This window comes from Balaenoptera borealis, assembly GCF_965194805.1.
Source record: "Balaenoptera borealis genome assembly, chromosome: X".
NCBI lineage: Eukaryota > Metazoa > Chordata > Mammalia > Artiodactyla > Balaenopteridae > Balaenoptera > Balaenoptera borealis.
Window position 1 is genome coordinate 62,676,091 of NC_138881.1, and position 16,419 is coordinate 62,692,509.

At 40.1% G+C, this 16,419-nt stretch overlaps 1 protein-coding gene across 2 annotated transcripts in view; it reads right to left on the reverse strand.

The window, feature by feature from the left end:
• RLIM (ring finger protein, LIM domain interacting) overlaps positions 1-15,329 on the reverse strand; it is a 31,990-nt gene extending 16,661 nt beyond the window's left edge. The window contains exons 1-2 of one of the 2 annotated variants that reach the window (XM_082377232.1): positions 15,035-15,329; positions 13,130-13,193 (exon numbers count right to left, since the gene is read on the reverse strand). The gene's annotated coding sequence lies outside the window, so the exon portion shown is untranslated. The remainder of the gene's footprint in view (positions 1-13,129; positions 13,194-15,034) is intronic. The other variant, XM_082377231.1, reaches the window with a different exon arrangement.
• Between the last annotated feature and the right edge of the window lie 1,090 nt (positions 15,330-16,419).

Sequence of the window (16,419 nt, forward strand, 5' to 3'; positions counted from 1 at the left end):
CTAGAGCTAAACAATGAATTTGGTAAAGTGGCAGGATACAAAATTAATGCACAGAAATCTCTTGCATTCCTGTACACTGATAATGAAAAATCTGAAAGAGAAATTAAGGAAACACCCCCATTTACCACTGCAAGAAAAAGAACAAAATACCTAGGAATAAACCTACCTAAGGAGACAAAAGACCTGAATGCAGAAAACTATAAGACACTGATGAAAGAAATTAAAGATGATACAAACAGATGGAGAGATATACCATGTTCTTGGATTGAAAGAAACAACATTGTGAAAATGAATATACTACCCAAAGCAATCTACAGATTCAATGCAATCCCTATCAAACTACCCATGGCATTTTTCACAGAACTAGAACAAAAAATCTTAAAATTTGTATGCAGACACAAGAGACCCTGAATAACCAAAGCAGTCTTGAGGGAAAAAAACGGAGCTGGGGGAATCAGACTCCCTGACTTCACACTATACTACAAAGCTTCAGTAATCAAGACAATATGGTACTGGCACAAAAACAGAAATATGGATCAATGGAACAGGATAGAAAGACCAGAGAAAAACCCACGCACCTATGATCAACTAATCTATGACAAAGGAGGCAAGGATATACAATGGAGAAAAGACAGCCTCTTCAATAAGTGGTGCTGGGAAAACTGGACAGCTACATGTAAAAGAATGATATTAGAACACTCCTTAACACCATACACAAAAATAAACTCAAAACGGATTAGAGACCTAAGTGTAAGACCGGACACTATAAACCTCTTAGAGGAAAACAGGAAGAACACTCTGACATAAATCACAGCAAGATCTTTATTGACCCACCTCCTAGAGTAATGGAAATAAAAACAAAAACAACCAAATGGGACCTGATGAAACTTAAAACCTTTTGCACAGCAAACTACAAACAAGATGAAAAGACAACCCTCAGAATAGGGGAAAATATTTGCCAACGAATCAACGGACAAAGGGTTAATCTCCAAAATACATAAACAGCTCATGCAGCTCAATATTAAAGAAACAAACAACCCAATCAAAAGAAGGGGAGAGGGGCTTCCCTGGTGGCACAGTGGTTGAGAGTCTGCCTGCCAATGCAGGGGACATGGGCTCGAGCCCTGGTCTGGGAAGATCCCACATGCCGCGGAGCAACTGGCTCCGTGAGCCACTACTACTGAGCCTGTACGTCTGGAGCCCGTGCTCCACAACGAGAGGCCACGACAGTGAGAGGCCCGCGCGCCGCGATGAAGAGTGGCCCCTGCTCGCTGCAACGGGAGAAAGCCCTCGCACAGAAACGAAGACCCAAAACACAGCCAAAAAAAAAAAGATTATAAAAAAAGGGGAGAAGACCTAAATAGACATTTCTCCAAGGAAGATATACAGATGGCCAAGAAGCACATGAAAAGGTGCTCAACATCACTAGTTATTAGAGAAATGCAAGCCAAAACTACAATGAGGTATCACCTCACACCAGTTAGAATGGGCATCATCAGAAAATCTACAAACAACAAATGCTGGAGAGGGTGTGGAGAAAAGGGAACCCTCTTGCACTGTTGGTGGGAATGTAAATTGATACAGCCACTATGGAGAACAGTATGGAGGTTCCTTAAAAAGCTAAAAATAGTATTACCATATGACCCAACAATCCCACTATTGGGCATATACCCAGCAAAAACCATAATTCTAAAAGATACATGCACCCCAATGTTCACTGCAGCACTATTTACAATAACCAGGTCATGGAAGCAACCTAAATGCCCATCGACAGACGAATGGATAAAGAAAATGTGGTACATATATACAATGCAACATTACTCAGCCCTAAAAAGGAACGAAATTGGGTCATTTGTAGAGACGTGAATGGATCTAGAGACTGTCACACAGAGCGAAATCAGAAAGAGAAAAACAAATATCGTATATTAATGCATATATGTGGAACCTAGAAAAATGGTACAGGATGAACCGGTTTGCAGGGCAGAAATAGAGACACAGATGCAGAGAACAAACGTATGGACACCAAGGGGGGAAAGTGGCGTGGGGTGGTGGTGGTGTGATGAACTGGGAGATTGGGATTGATATATGTACAGTAATATGTATAAAATGGATAACTAATAAGAACCTGCTGTATAAAAAAAATAAAATTCAAAAAAAAATACAACTCAGTAGGGCTGAAAGGCTTTAAAAATGTAAAGCTTTCAAAGAAGGCAAAAACATCTGATAAGTTCTGACATCTGAAGGACATGAACCAAAGATAACAGAAAACTCACATACCAAGGACTGTTACAAGAATGGCACAAAGTCTTAAGAATAGTGCCAGGGAGGTTAAAGCCCACCAGGAACAGAAACTTTCAAAAGTATGGGAAAGATTTTTTAAAATGGCTTTGAAAAACAAAATCTGAAAGAAGAATGGAGTCTTGTACTAAGCATGTGAGGGGGTTGGTATATTAACAGAAGATGGTAGGTAGAGGCACTCAACTTCTATTTTATTCAACACGGAGAATCATCTTCCAACTGGAAGTAGTGGAAAAAACCAAATTTCTCAGAGAGAATCAAGAGCCAAAACTGCAATATTTCCAATGATAATCTCTGAGAAATCACAGAGAACAGGAGAGATGCTAGATGATGTAATCTTCAAAGAAAGTGCCGTCTATAAGCTATAGCACAGCAAAATCTGACGAGAAACCTAGGGGGACATTCTGCAATTTACTATCAGATATATTGCAAACACATAGAAGAAATATGTTCACCAGAAGTGGAATTCACTGCCAAATTAACCTCATTTGCTTTACATAGTTTTCTTTCACATACAACTTGCTTTACAAGATTCTCACGTTAAAATCACCTGGGGAGCTTTCTCTTGGGCGAACCAGACAGTGATATTTTAAAAATTCCACAGGTAATTCCATTGTGCAGTCAGGGTTGAGAAACTCTTTGATAGGGGCATCAGGATAATACTGCCGACTAGTCTAGCTTGGCTTCTGTACAGAGTCTGAAAAGGTTTTGCATCCTATCGTTATGGAGAAATGTGGACTAGATCAGTGCTTCTCAAACTTCAGCATACAAACAAATCATATGGAAATCTTATAAAAATACAGATTCTGATTCAGTAGGTTGGGGGTGAGGCCTGAGAGCGTGCATTTTAAATAAGCCTCCAAGTGATGCTGATGCTGCTGATCAGTCTGAGTAGCAAGGAGCTTGATGACAATAATTTAACAGATTCACAGTTGTTAAATACCACTCTCAAAGATTATGGAGCAATGTTAACCTGCAAACAGCCCTGTCTTTAGCATTTCTAAAAGAACCATGTCGAAATGCTAAACAAATCTACAGACAACTCAAAGCTGGGAGTTAGTAATGAAGATGTATATAATAAAAAATATTCTGAATTCTCTGGGCTGTGAAGATGAGCTGAAATCAACAAAATGATGATAAATGTGCTACCTTAAACACTTTAAGGGTTAGCAAGCTGAAGTAATCCATAGTAAGAGTACAGAATAGGGGGGGCTTCCCTGGTGGCGCAGTGGTTAAGAATCCGCCTGCCAATGCAGGGGACACAGGTTCAATCCCTGGTCCGGGAAGATCCCACATGCCGCAGGGCAACTAAGCCCGTGTGCCACAACTACCGAGCCCGCGTGATGCAACTACTGAAGCCCGTGCACCTACAGCCCGTGCTCCACAAGAGAAGCCACCACAATGAGAAGCCCGCGCACCGCAACGAAGAGTAGCCCCCTGCCCCGTTCGCCACAACTAGAGAAAGACTGCATGCAGCAACGAAGACCCAACACAGCCAAAAATAAATAAATTAAAAAAAAAAAAAAAAAGAGTACAGAATAGGGGAAAAAAACCTGTCTTGGTGAGTTCACATGAAGACCTGAAGTTTTTAGTCAACAAAAGCTCAATAAAAAGACCGTTTGACCTGGCTGCTAAGAAACCTAAGAGTCACATGTTGTTTTCCCAGGCCATAGTGTTCAGATAAAAGTAGGTAACAGTGCCAATGCAACTTGCTCTTCAGACTATATGTGGAGTATTTGAAACATTTAAAATACCTCCAAAAGGACATTGACAAACACAAGAAAGTATCTAGAGTGACCAAGATGGTGAGAAGCCAGGGAATACCATAAAAGAAACGGTTGAGGGACTTCCCTGGTGGTCCAGTGGTAAAGAATCCGCCTTCCAATGCAGGGAAAGTGGGTTCAATCCCTGGCCAGGGAACTAAGATCCCACATGCCATGACTACTGAGCTCGCGTGCCTCAGCAAGAGAGCCCACGTGCTGCAAACTACAAAGCCCACGTGCTCTGGAACCCGCATACCACAACGAAGAGCCCGCACCGCAAGGAAGATCCTGCACGCTGTGACGAAGACCCTGCGTGCTGCAACTAAGACCTGACGCAGCCAAAGAAAATAAATTAAAAAAAAAAGAAAAAGAAAAGAGGGCTTCCCTGGTGGCGCAGTGGTTGAGAATCTGCCTGCTAATGCAGGGGACACGGGTTCGAGCCCTGGTCTGGGAAGATCCCACATGCCGCGGAGCAACTGGGCCCGTGAGCCACAACTACTGAGCCTGCGCGTCTGGAGCCTGTGCTCCGCAACAAGAGACGCCGCGATAGTGAGAGGCCCGCGCACCGCAATGAAGAGTGGCCCCCACTTGCCACAACTAGAGAAAGCCCTCTCACAGAAACGAAGACCCAACACAGCCAAAACTAAATAAATAAAAATAAATTAAAAAAATTTAAAAAAAACCGCAGTTCAAGTACTTTCTTTTTTTTTTAATTAATTAATTAATTTATTTATTTTTGGCTGTGTTGGGTCCTCGTTTCTGTGCGAGGGCCCTCCCCAGCTGCGGCAAGCGGGGGCCACTCTTCACCGCGGTGCATGGGCCTCTCACCATCGCGGCCTCCCCCGCTGCGGAGCACAGGCTCCAGACGCGCAGGCCCAGCAGCTGTGGCTCACGGGCCCAGCCGCTCCGCAGCACGCGGGATCCTCCCAGATCAGGGCTCGAACCCGTGCCCCCTGCATTAGCAGGCAGACTCTCAACCACTGCGCCACCCGGGAAGCCCTCAAGTACTTTCTTAAAAAAAAAAAAATGGTTGAATTACTTGGAGATGTCTAGCCTGAAGACAAGACTAAAAATGGACATGATTACCATCTTCAAATATTTGGAGTTATAACATGAAAGAAAGCAGAACCATAGGGTCAAACTAGGGCCAAGAATTGAAGAAATATGGAAGCAGATAATTCTGTCTTTTAATAGTCTAACAAATAAGATTGTCTAAAAGTGGAGATGTAACCAGTCTCTTGAAGCAAGCTATTACCAATCTCTGGAAATATTCAAGCAGAGGCTAGATATTAGGTGGGAGTTTGTCCTTATTAGGTGGGAGTTTGAACAGACTGATTTCAAAAGACCCTTTGGACTAAAATGTCATTAAGGATGGATAGTCCCTTGGTTTTCTATTCTGGGCCTAGGGTCATACTAAGCCACATATTCCCAGTGGCACAATTTTGTTATAACATTTTCTTGGTAAGACCAATCCACTTATATTGCCCCATTCCCTCCCTCCAACACACTTTGTGCTTTACTACCTTCACACTTCTACTAATGCTGTTCCTTCAGCCCCCGCTTAGTCTTTCCCCATTTCCCTCACGCCTCAAGGTTTAATGAAATCTTACCACCTAAGAAGCTATTACTATCTCAGCTATCAATTTTTTCATCCATCTCTGCACACAGCATTTGTCTGTACCACTAGTGTCACTTCCTGCCTTACATGGTCTTTTATATTTTTGAAATATTAATTTTATTAATATCTTATTTACCCAACATAACCAAAATATCATCATTTCAACATGTTATCAATATAAAAATTAGTGAGATGTTTTATATTCTTTTTCTAAATTCTAAGTCTCAGAAATCTGGTGTGTAATTTACACTTACAGCACATCTCAAGTTGGATGCTAAATCTTCATTAAAGTGAAATGTAGTCCTAATGAAACAACAAAGTTGTGTTTAATGGAAAAATTTTACACTGCTTCAGTTTTTTATTTAGCTTAATTAAAATTAAAGCAACTTAAAAGTTCAGTTCCAGTTAATTAGTGACATTTCAAGTGTCCAGTAGCCACATGTGCTTAGAGGTTACCATATTGGGCAGTGCAGCTTTAAAGAATCTGTTTGTAAGACAGAGAAACCCCACATATGGAAAGAGCTTTAAAGTGTTCTCAATGTATAGTTTATGCTCTATAAACCCACTATTTATGCATCTCCTTTACATTTTTCAAAAATAATAATGAATACTCTACAAAAACACATGGGATAGATGATTCTTTCCTACACTCACCAATCTTCAAGTTCACTCTTGACATTCTAGAATTTCTAACATTTCCTACATGGAAACTAGAGACAAAAAAATCATACCTCCATTCAAAACCCTCCCAACACTGTGATTTTAGAGACTGTTAAATCCTAAATAGCTCCCACCTGATGAGTTTAGAGGTTGCTTTATTCTATTCAAGAGGGATTTTTACTTTGGTTTTACTTTTTAATTCAAAATTTTAACAACGAGACACTCACAAAGCAACACGTGAACAAATCCAAATTACTATTACTTCCATAATAACACGCTGCTCTCCTTTCCCCCTGCCTACACCAGAGAAAATAAAGGAAAATATTTTTCCCACATGGCATCCCTGCAACGCACTCACTTATTTCAAAACTGCAACCAAACTGGCAAGGCTTCATTAAACAGAACACAATGTTTTTGCTAAGGTAAAGGTTTCCATTTAAAATGCAGTTTGTTTCTTGTAGTTGATTAGGGCACAGGGAGAGAAAAAGCCAATTTGCTCCCCTTTTGCCCAAAGCCTTCATTCTTTCTGCCTCATTCTGCATTTCCCCTAGGTTGGGAGTGGTGGTCAAGAGATTCCAGCACTGGCAAGACATCTCTACCCTGTATGGACATTTAAGTGGTGAGTTACGGCTGTAACACCTGCCGAGGTCCCCTGGACTAGAAGTAATTATCAATACATCTTCAAAGAAAAGGAAATCCTGAATGTAAGCAATGCCCTCAAATGCCTTGTAAAATCATCTTACTAACATACACCCAAATGAACCTGGTCTCATTTTAAGCAGTCCCTTCACTACCTAAGTGGTATAAAAATGAAAAAAATGTAATAATTCTAAACCACAAGTTCAGTTCAGCCCCTGACAGACGTAATGTCACTATTGTTTGGTAAGTGAAAACTAACATTTTAAAGGTTAAAGTGTGCCAAAGATGTCAGGAGACTGCAGTCCAAATGATGAAATACAGATCTCTCTCCATTCTGGTGTGAAAAGATCAGTGAAGAATTATGTTAATAAAATGGGTCTCTAGACTCTACTCTGTGGTGAAAAACATTGTGGTACACGTCCAGTTTAACTTACGTAAGAGAAAAAAAGAATCCCCACCGTCCCCCTCCCTCAAGCTCCTTCTATCATCATAAAAGAGAAGATTTTAAATCTTTTTATTTAGTTACCTTATACTCAGTTATAATATTCATGTGCACAAGTCAGAAATTTTGGATTGAGTATACAGTTAGCATCACCCATTTAAAAAAAAAATTATTTATTTATTTATTTATGGCTGTGTTGGGTCTTCATTTCTGTGCCAGGGTTTTCTCTAGTTGCGGCAAGTCCACTCTTCATCGCGGTGCGCGGGCCTCTCACTATCGCGGCCTCTCTTGTTGCGGAGCACAGGCTCCAGACGCGCAGGCTCAGTAACTGTGGCTCACGGGCCTAGTTGCTCCGCGGCATGTGGGATCTTCCCAGACCAGGGCTCAAACCCGTGTCCCCTGCATTGGCAGGCAGATTCTCAACCACTGCGCCACCAGGGAAGCCACAGCCATTTTTAAACTTAAATATTTCTAGGGAAAGCTTACCAATAAAACAATTAAGAGAACAAATGTGTAATTGTTCTTAAATCACTTAGGTCTCTTCCTAGTTATAAGCAATACCTACCACCCTATTCATACAGCCCTTTCACCTATATTTCATTGAAGCCTTACAACAATCCTATGAAGCAGGAATCACCAAATCTATTTTACAGATAAAAAACAGAAGCACAGACAGGGGAAGTGATTTACCAAAGGCCATGTGCTTACTAAGTGGAAAGAGCCAGTAATTAAATCCAGGCCTCCTGATTCCAAATCCAGTCAACTTTTCACTAAATGGACAACTGCCTCCCAATATATGCCAAGACTATATACTTTAAATAAATACATTCCTTCAGTCCCAATAGGCATGCCCAATGTATTCAACCTCACTATGAGCTTTTTAGACCATGTTCATTTCCGGTATGAAAACTTCCAAAATGACAAAACACCTTTTATAAGCAGTCTGAACCCAGCAGGACTTATTTTTAAATAAGTCAACTTTTAGTATTTTTGTTTTAAATAGAGTTGCCCCTCAGATAAATAACATATTTTATTAACCTTATTTCTTTCAGAGTACTGTGTGCCAATATATCCAAATCCATTCCTGGAACACAAGCAGCCAAATTAGAAAATTTGCCCAGTCATTTCAAAAACTACTCATTTGGTCAATAAATGTATGACTGTGTCAGGTAAATTTAATTCCGGGGAGGAAAAGCCAGCAAGAAAACCAAACCTGAGATTTATTCTGTAACTAGGGAGTTTAAAGCAGATTTTATTCACCTTGAGAATTTTAAAGCATTTTTAGAGATCTCCAATTCTCCTATAGGCATTATCATATATTAATATAAGTTATGCAGATTACTATGTTTCTAACCACTGCTAAAAGTATTTCATTTAATTCTCCTAATCCATGTACGCCTATCTTTAAAAAATGTAATTTTGTTATAATGTTAAGGCAAAAAGTTACTTAAAACATACTGTTCAGTACTAATGGGTCAAAAGACCTGGTGCTAAGTATAAGCACACGCATACTATATTCAATGGACATACTGCATCAATTAAGAAGATTTAAGGCACTAAAATATACGGTCAACAAAACAACACTTAAAAAACTGAATTCTGAAATTCAAATGCTTGTGTGAATATCAGTTTTAAAATAAGCCACATCTATTAAGTCTGGAAGAAATAACCTCTTTTTAAAAACAAAAAGGTATGGTGGGAGGGAGGAATCAAGGTAACCTAATATCAACCAACTACTAAAGTATTATACCTTGAGCATCGTCACCTTTTGGATGTGTTCATACAAGCTCCAAAACTCGATAGTGTTCTAAAGCACAACATGCCAATTAAAAAAAATCATATGTACCAATGTAAAAATGTGTCATGCTGAAAAGAGAAGGGCAAACATTATTCTGTTTGCAACAGAGCTTCTTCATTAAGAACCTCATAGAGTAGATGAGAATTAATGACATGCAAGCCTTGTGAATAACGAAAATGTCAGCTCAATAATACCATCACCAAAATGAAAAATAATATAGTTAAAAACAAAAAAAGGTCAAATCACACAGAACTGCTGAATTTGAGGTCATGAAAATAAAATACCATCGTATATGTAGTTATATACAAAAGTGTTGGGAATTCTTCCTATATAGAATGTTTCATTAAAATTTTACAGCATTTGTAGCAGACAAATCAAAGGTTGATTACCAGATAGCTTTTTTATTCTATGAGTAGCAGGGTGGAATTCAGCTCTGTGAAAATGGAAAAAGAGAGGATACTAGGTTCTAGTGTTGGCTGTAACAGTAACTAACTGTAAATTTGGCCAATTTATTTAACCTTTTGTGTCTCAGGATCTCCATCAATATTAGAGTACTGGATTAAGCTATCTACAAGATACCTTTCCAATTCTATGAATCTGTGACTATGAATAAGATATAACCTGCATCACATTACAATACTAAGTCAGAAAAATAAAGCTTAAGAAACAACATGAATAACCAGAATGTAAGCTTAGAAGCTGTGCTTTTCTTACTGCTATTTCACTCATACACTTCTATCTCTTTTTATGACTATCTTATTTTTTTTAAAGAAATATAAAGCATTCCTCTTTAAAAAACAGGGCAGGGTTTATGTTTCACTGCCTTTACTTATTGCACGGTACCTCTCACCACACAAACAATTTGTTGATCATTTCCATTACTGGCCTATCAGAGGATGCTACTAAGGCCTCCACCACTGCTGATACTACTAGAGCAAAATGGGATTATAAAATATCTGCATGGCAATGTTAGCTTAGCCTGGTTTATAGTCTTCTATCTTTACCACTTGAAAAGGACAGCAGGAAAAAAAGGATTCAGCATGTGTCTAATCTCTTGGCAGGAAGTCTGCAGCTCACCAACAATTCTGACTTACAACAACCCTCTAAAACAGTTAAACCGAAAGAATATTAAGAATATCAACAAATCAAAGGATGGAGACCAAGCCAAATGCTGCCAATTCACAGGATCAAGTTAGTTAAAAAAAGAAACCATTATAATGGCATTTCAATTCACTCAAGTACTTTAGACAGTGAATTTAATCTTCAATTACCCAGTTCAACCCAGTTCATGCTCTTTTATTATCAAGCTATGCCACTAAATTAGAATTTGGTCTTATTCACACTAACTCAATTCTGACTTCTCATTATTTTCAAGAAGTCAAAAAATGACTCAAAAACCCAAAAGATTCATGTGTTTATTTTTAAGTTATTAATGTAAAAGTCACTGATTACTGGCAATTTTGGTGTTAATTGGTAAAGTACTATTTTTTAAGAAATAAGTTTTCCACCAAAAATGAACTATTTAAAAGAGTGAAGTCAATTTTTAAAATTAAAATCACTTGTCCAAAAAAGAAAATATTACCTACACAAATACAAATGACTGCTATATTGTTTGAGGAAAACAATATTGTGTTACAGAACCAAACACACTGACAACTGTGATCCCTGAACCAGTGCTCCTACACAGAAATGGTGACAAAGGTGACCATATATCCCCGGTTTATCCAGAAGAGTAGCAGTCTACAACTGTTTTCCTGTAATAATTATTAATATGGCCCTCATTCACGCCTAAGTGTCCCAGTTTGGATAAATTATATGGTCACCTTAGATGTAACTGACACTAACAGGAACTTTGGTCAATAAAAAATGAAAATTGTAATTAAGAGTTAAATCCTTTCTTCATACACTCAAGTGAAGAACAGGAGGAAAGAGACCATTTTTCATTCCAGAAAAAACTGAAAACACTGAACACAAATATCTCCTCTCCCCCACAGAAAGTATCACGTTCATCACCATGCAAACGCTGTAATAGCAGCCCAACCTGTAGTAGTGAAATTATTGCAAGAGGTCCACCAATCTACATACATACCGTGCACTGTCTACAGATATTTGTCTCCCACATATGTCGGTGATATTATGACTAATGAAATTAAAACCTTGGGTTGAAGCACTAAACTACAAGACTATCTACAGCAAAAATATCAAGTATATATTTCAAGAGCAAAACCACAAGTTCACAAATATATTCCCAAATTGTTCAAGATTGTCAAGAATTTTACATCTAAAATGAACTGTTTGATTATCTGGGAAACTTCCACATTCCAGGTTGGAAAAAAAAATAACGAAGAAAAAATAGGCACATAAGTGTTATTGCTTTCTTACACTGGGTATCAAAATGTCAAAGGATCATGTAAGCTGGATACTTTTTAAAATCAATGGGCCATAAGTTTTGGAAATGTCTGTGTTATACAGAAATGTTAAGGAATTAGACTTACAAAAGAAAAACATGTCCCAGTCCTAGTCAGTGGCCCAAAATTCTAGCACCTGATTGGTCTGGGTTTGACAGAGGACTTTTTACTTTCTAATTTGTTATCTACTTTACGGTAAATCAAGGGAACAGGAGGTTGGTGAGTGGTTTACTCTATTTCCCAATCCGCTAGAGCTTTGGGAAAAGTAATATACACATTATAATTCCATAAATGCAGATGTCTCATTTGATCTACTGTATTATTTAAGGCCTCACTACACGTTCACTAACCTGAAAGAATATATCCAACCAGCCTTACATTTCTATATGACTTCATTATTAAGCTATTTCTTAAAGCCATTTCTGATTTTAAATTAAGTTTATCAAACTTTATCACAAGCAGTAACAGCTGAAACAGGAACCTTGACAGACCAAAAGAGGGTGTAATTGCTAAATAAGTCTCACGTGCTTCATAAAGCAAATTTCCTTTAACAAAAGCTTTTGATGCAAATAACCTATAGATTCTAAAAATTACAACCTTTCATTTTCTTTGCATTTCCAATCTTATTAGATAGCAATTAAGTCTAAAGACATAAAAGTTTAGTGACTTTGGCATCAGACAGACCTGAGTTAAAATGGGGGCTCTACCACTTATTAGCTATGTAATTGAGGACAAATTACCTAATCTCTCCTTTGAGTCTCAGTTACCTCTGTAAAATAGGTAACATCCTCATGAAGCTTTGCTGTAAGGAGTACAAAATGATGCATGTGAAGCACAGGACCTAGCACATAGTATTCAATACAAATTAGTTATGAATTTAGGCTAACTACCCATCGCAGTTTGCCTGGGACAATGCAGGTTTGCACCTGGATGCATTATTAATAATGTCCCTTTTGCTCTTAAAAGCATCCTGGCTAGGGCAATAAATTATGTGGCTACCTTAACAATGATGATGAAAGGAGTTAATACCAATTACAGTATTATATATCATTTATGACTTTTTGGACCTTGAAGGAAAAAAATCGAATGTCACACAAAATAATGAGATTATATTCCTGTAATACAGTCTACTGATAATTCATTTTGTTATTCAATAAACATTTAAACACTATTTATTTATACCCATCTCATTCCAACAGTAATTTAAGGCAGCAAATTTCTGTACTGTTTTTTCTGTTCCATACAGGTACTGGTAAATTTCAAACGTTATTTTTTAAAGGAAAAAAATTGACAGATACAGCACTAATGAGGTTCCAGCTACTCAGGAACACTACCTTTTGAATTCCCAGTGAAAAACACCCATTCTGATCATTAAGAATGCCCAAGACCAACTAACATATCAAATAAGCCCATCCAATTACAGGGCCTGCAAAACAGAATAAATATTTTTAAACATGCATTCTACACATAAATCATCAGGAGACGCAACAAAAAATAAATTACCTGACTGTTATGACATAGTATTGTAATACAATAAACTGGATTTTAGTTTTCTTCACACTCTGCTCTAGAAAAAAAAGAATCCATTATTCTTCCTCTTTTATAAGATAGACATTTTCTTTGAATCAGACACATCCTAAAAAAATAATATCCTATATATTTTAGATACAGATACACACACATACACACACACACACACACACACACACACTCACCACAACCCAACGTAACTCAACATTAGTATTAGGATATTTGGGGAGACTGAGAAGGTCAGAGGGAACCAGGAATCTTATATGTTGTATATAAGATAGCCTTTAAAGGCCGAGAGCCAATCTACCTTTTAATATAAAGTTACTTAAAATAGGCCTTTTCTCATCAGACCAGTAATTATTTTCAGATTCTCAGTTACTTCCAAAAACTTATTTGGCACATTACACTAGCCTAAGGCAGTAACTAAAGTATGAAAGATCATCAGGACATCTTAGGCTAAAGAAAAACATTTTTTCAGTAAGAGTATCCCAAAATCCAACTAAAAAATATTTAGATTGGTCTTCCTGGGTACTTTATCTTTACAACTTAGAAAACCGATTTTGGGGGAGCGATAACTGTGCCTGCCTGCTCTCAAATCATCCAGGACGGACATAATGTACCTGACGAGGTGATATAAGTATTCTGTCTTTAATAAGGAGAAGAATCAAAAAAATGATTAGTAATAGTATGTCTATTTCTTCCTCCCTTCAATCATCCAAAGCCACTGCAGTTAATTCTGATTCAGGAAATGCGGGTTCCTTATTTCCAGCAAAAAATTATTCTGGGGCCTTGCAAACAGTGGATGACAACCTGATATAAATGCTTCCTCTTGCCCCAAAACTAAAGAATGACCTAAATAACAAGCCTGCTAGTCCTCAGAATCCCGGACTAACCTGTGGAATAAGTATGGTGAAACTGTCTAGGGAAGGAACGTGGCTGTCTCCTCCATCTTGAAATTAATCAGCATAAGGGAAAAAGGGACTGAGTATTCAGGAAGCAGAAGCCCAACCGGTTAATACTAGTTACTAAAGCTATGGCGTACGTGGCAGGTACCGCCCGCAGAAGCCGAGACCCTTAGGCATTTTTTTGAGGGGGGAGGGGTTGGGTTGCTCACGGATTGAACGGAAATTAACTTCAAAATCATTTGGCCCAATTCCCACCCTCACCCAGGGAAAAACAACAAACACGCAACGGCTTTCCCTCCCTTTTGGGGGGATCCTTGCAGTGATATCTGCCAAAGGATATGCCAGGGTTATTCGAGCAAGGGAGTAAACCACATTTGCCTCAGATCCTCAGGGAAGATGTCATCGCGGCCCCAGGGGGCGCCTAATTGATAGTGCCCTGCAGAAGGGCTCAAAATGGGGTTTTGCAAATCCTGGGAAATATAAAGGCCCACGAGTTCTCAGCATCTAACTTAGAGCAGCCTGATTTTTCCCCCATTTCCTAAACCCAAGCCCGCCATGTAAAAGGGAGGGGGGGAGGAGGACGCGAGGGAAGTCTCCAGAGAACCGAGGAGAGAAAAACCTGAGACGATCAAAGATTCTCACGCCTGAAGCCAACACTCGAAAATCGCCTCCCCAAAATTCTTAAGGTTCTGGAGGGCCCCGGCCGCGGCTCGAGCGACCACGGAGAGGAAGTACTTTCCACCTCCTTCCCCTTCTTCAAAGAGCCTGTCGGCCATACAGCCAACTAAAATGGCAGCGGCGACTACGCCACGGAGCCCCCCGCAGCAACCTGCGCCGGGGGTCCGGAGGCGGCGCTGAGCCTCCGCCACGATGCGCCACTCAGGCCATTTTGAGAGAACGCAGTAACCGCGGCTCCGCTGTCTTCCTCTCGCTCTCCATCCATTTCTCAGAGGATTCCCAAGGCTTCACTTACTCGGTTTTAGTGTCGGGATCCGACTCGGTCGGTCCGGCCGCCGCCGCCGCCGCCGCCGCCGCCGCCGCCGCCGCCGCCGCCGGGGCTCCTGCGCGCCTCCCCTACCGCCGCTCTCAAGCCCGCCTCCGATGAGTCGCTGGTTGAGACCCGCCTCTAGCCCAGCGCCTGCTCGGAGACGTTGCTCAGGCAGCCATTATCTTCCCCATTGTTACCAAGCAGCGACAGGAAACGCTTGCGCACAACAGGAAGTGATGATGCCGCGTCCGGGCCCCGCAGCCCGACTCCCAGCCGAGTAGCCAATCCCAGGCGACTCCTCGAAAAGGCTTGGTGGGAGGAGAAGGCTGCCGGCTGACGACGCGGCAAGGCGGGCCGCGGCCTGGAAAAGGAAAACCGCTGTGACGCCCACCATGTGACAGGCCCCACCCTCCTCCGCCATTTTGAATTGTGGCGAGAAATTTCGCGTTCTGAGAATTGTGGGAACGTTGGCTTTCCCGTTTTGAAAGCTGGAGGACGTCACCGTCTGACTGCTGGAAGCCCTTTTCAGAGTGAGAAATGCGATACTAGCCTAACCTGACGTCGATTCACACAATTAGTCCGGACCGGTTAATACAGCATCCTACCTTTATTCGACATTTATCGAGCGCCAGCTGTAGTGTCAAGCACTATTATAGATGTTGGGGATACAGCGGAAATTAAAGCAGACCAAAATCCCAGTTCTCATGGGTCTTTATATTCTACTTGGGGGAGGGACAATAATTACTATATATATATGTGTATATATATGTATAACATATATACAGTTGATGATAAATGCTAGGGAGAAAAATAAAACGGGGGGAGGTGGGCGGGAGAACGCCCGGTGGGGGCAAACGGGAATTGCAGTTTTAAAAAGAGTGGTCAGAGGTGGCCTGAGATGGTAATTCTGAAATCCTTGGAAGAGGGCGGTGACTGTAAAACGGTGGGAAAATCTGATAAGGTTGGAATTTAAGGGTGGTTAAGGAAGGCCTTTCTTAGATGGTAATGCGTGAAGGAAGGTAGAGAATGAGCTACCCAGCATCCAACTCCCGTTTTCACAGTGAAAGAAAAACAACCACGGTTTTAGGGTGTGTCCCTGTTTATTTCCCCCCATTTTTCTGTTTTCTGTGTTTTCAGGTAACACTCCAGCTACACTGGCTTTCTTAGTATTATTCCAGCGAACTAAACTTGTTCCCACCTCTACAACTTTACCTTTTCTCAATGTCACCTCCCCAGAGAACACTTCCCTAACCACCCTATCTGAAATAACAACTTACCCGTCCCCTTACCTGCTTAATTTTCTTTAGAGCACTTCATCTGAAAATATATTATTTATTTGTTTACCCCACCCCCTTAAGAACAGTAAACCT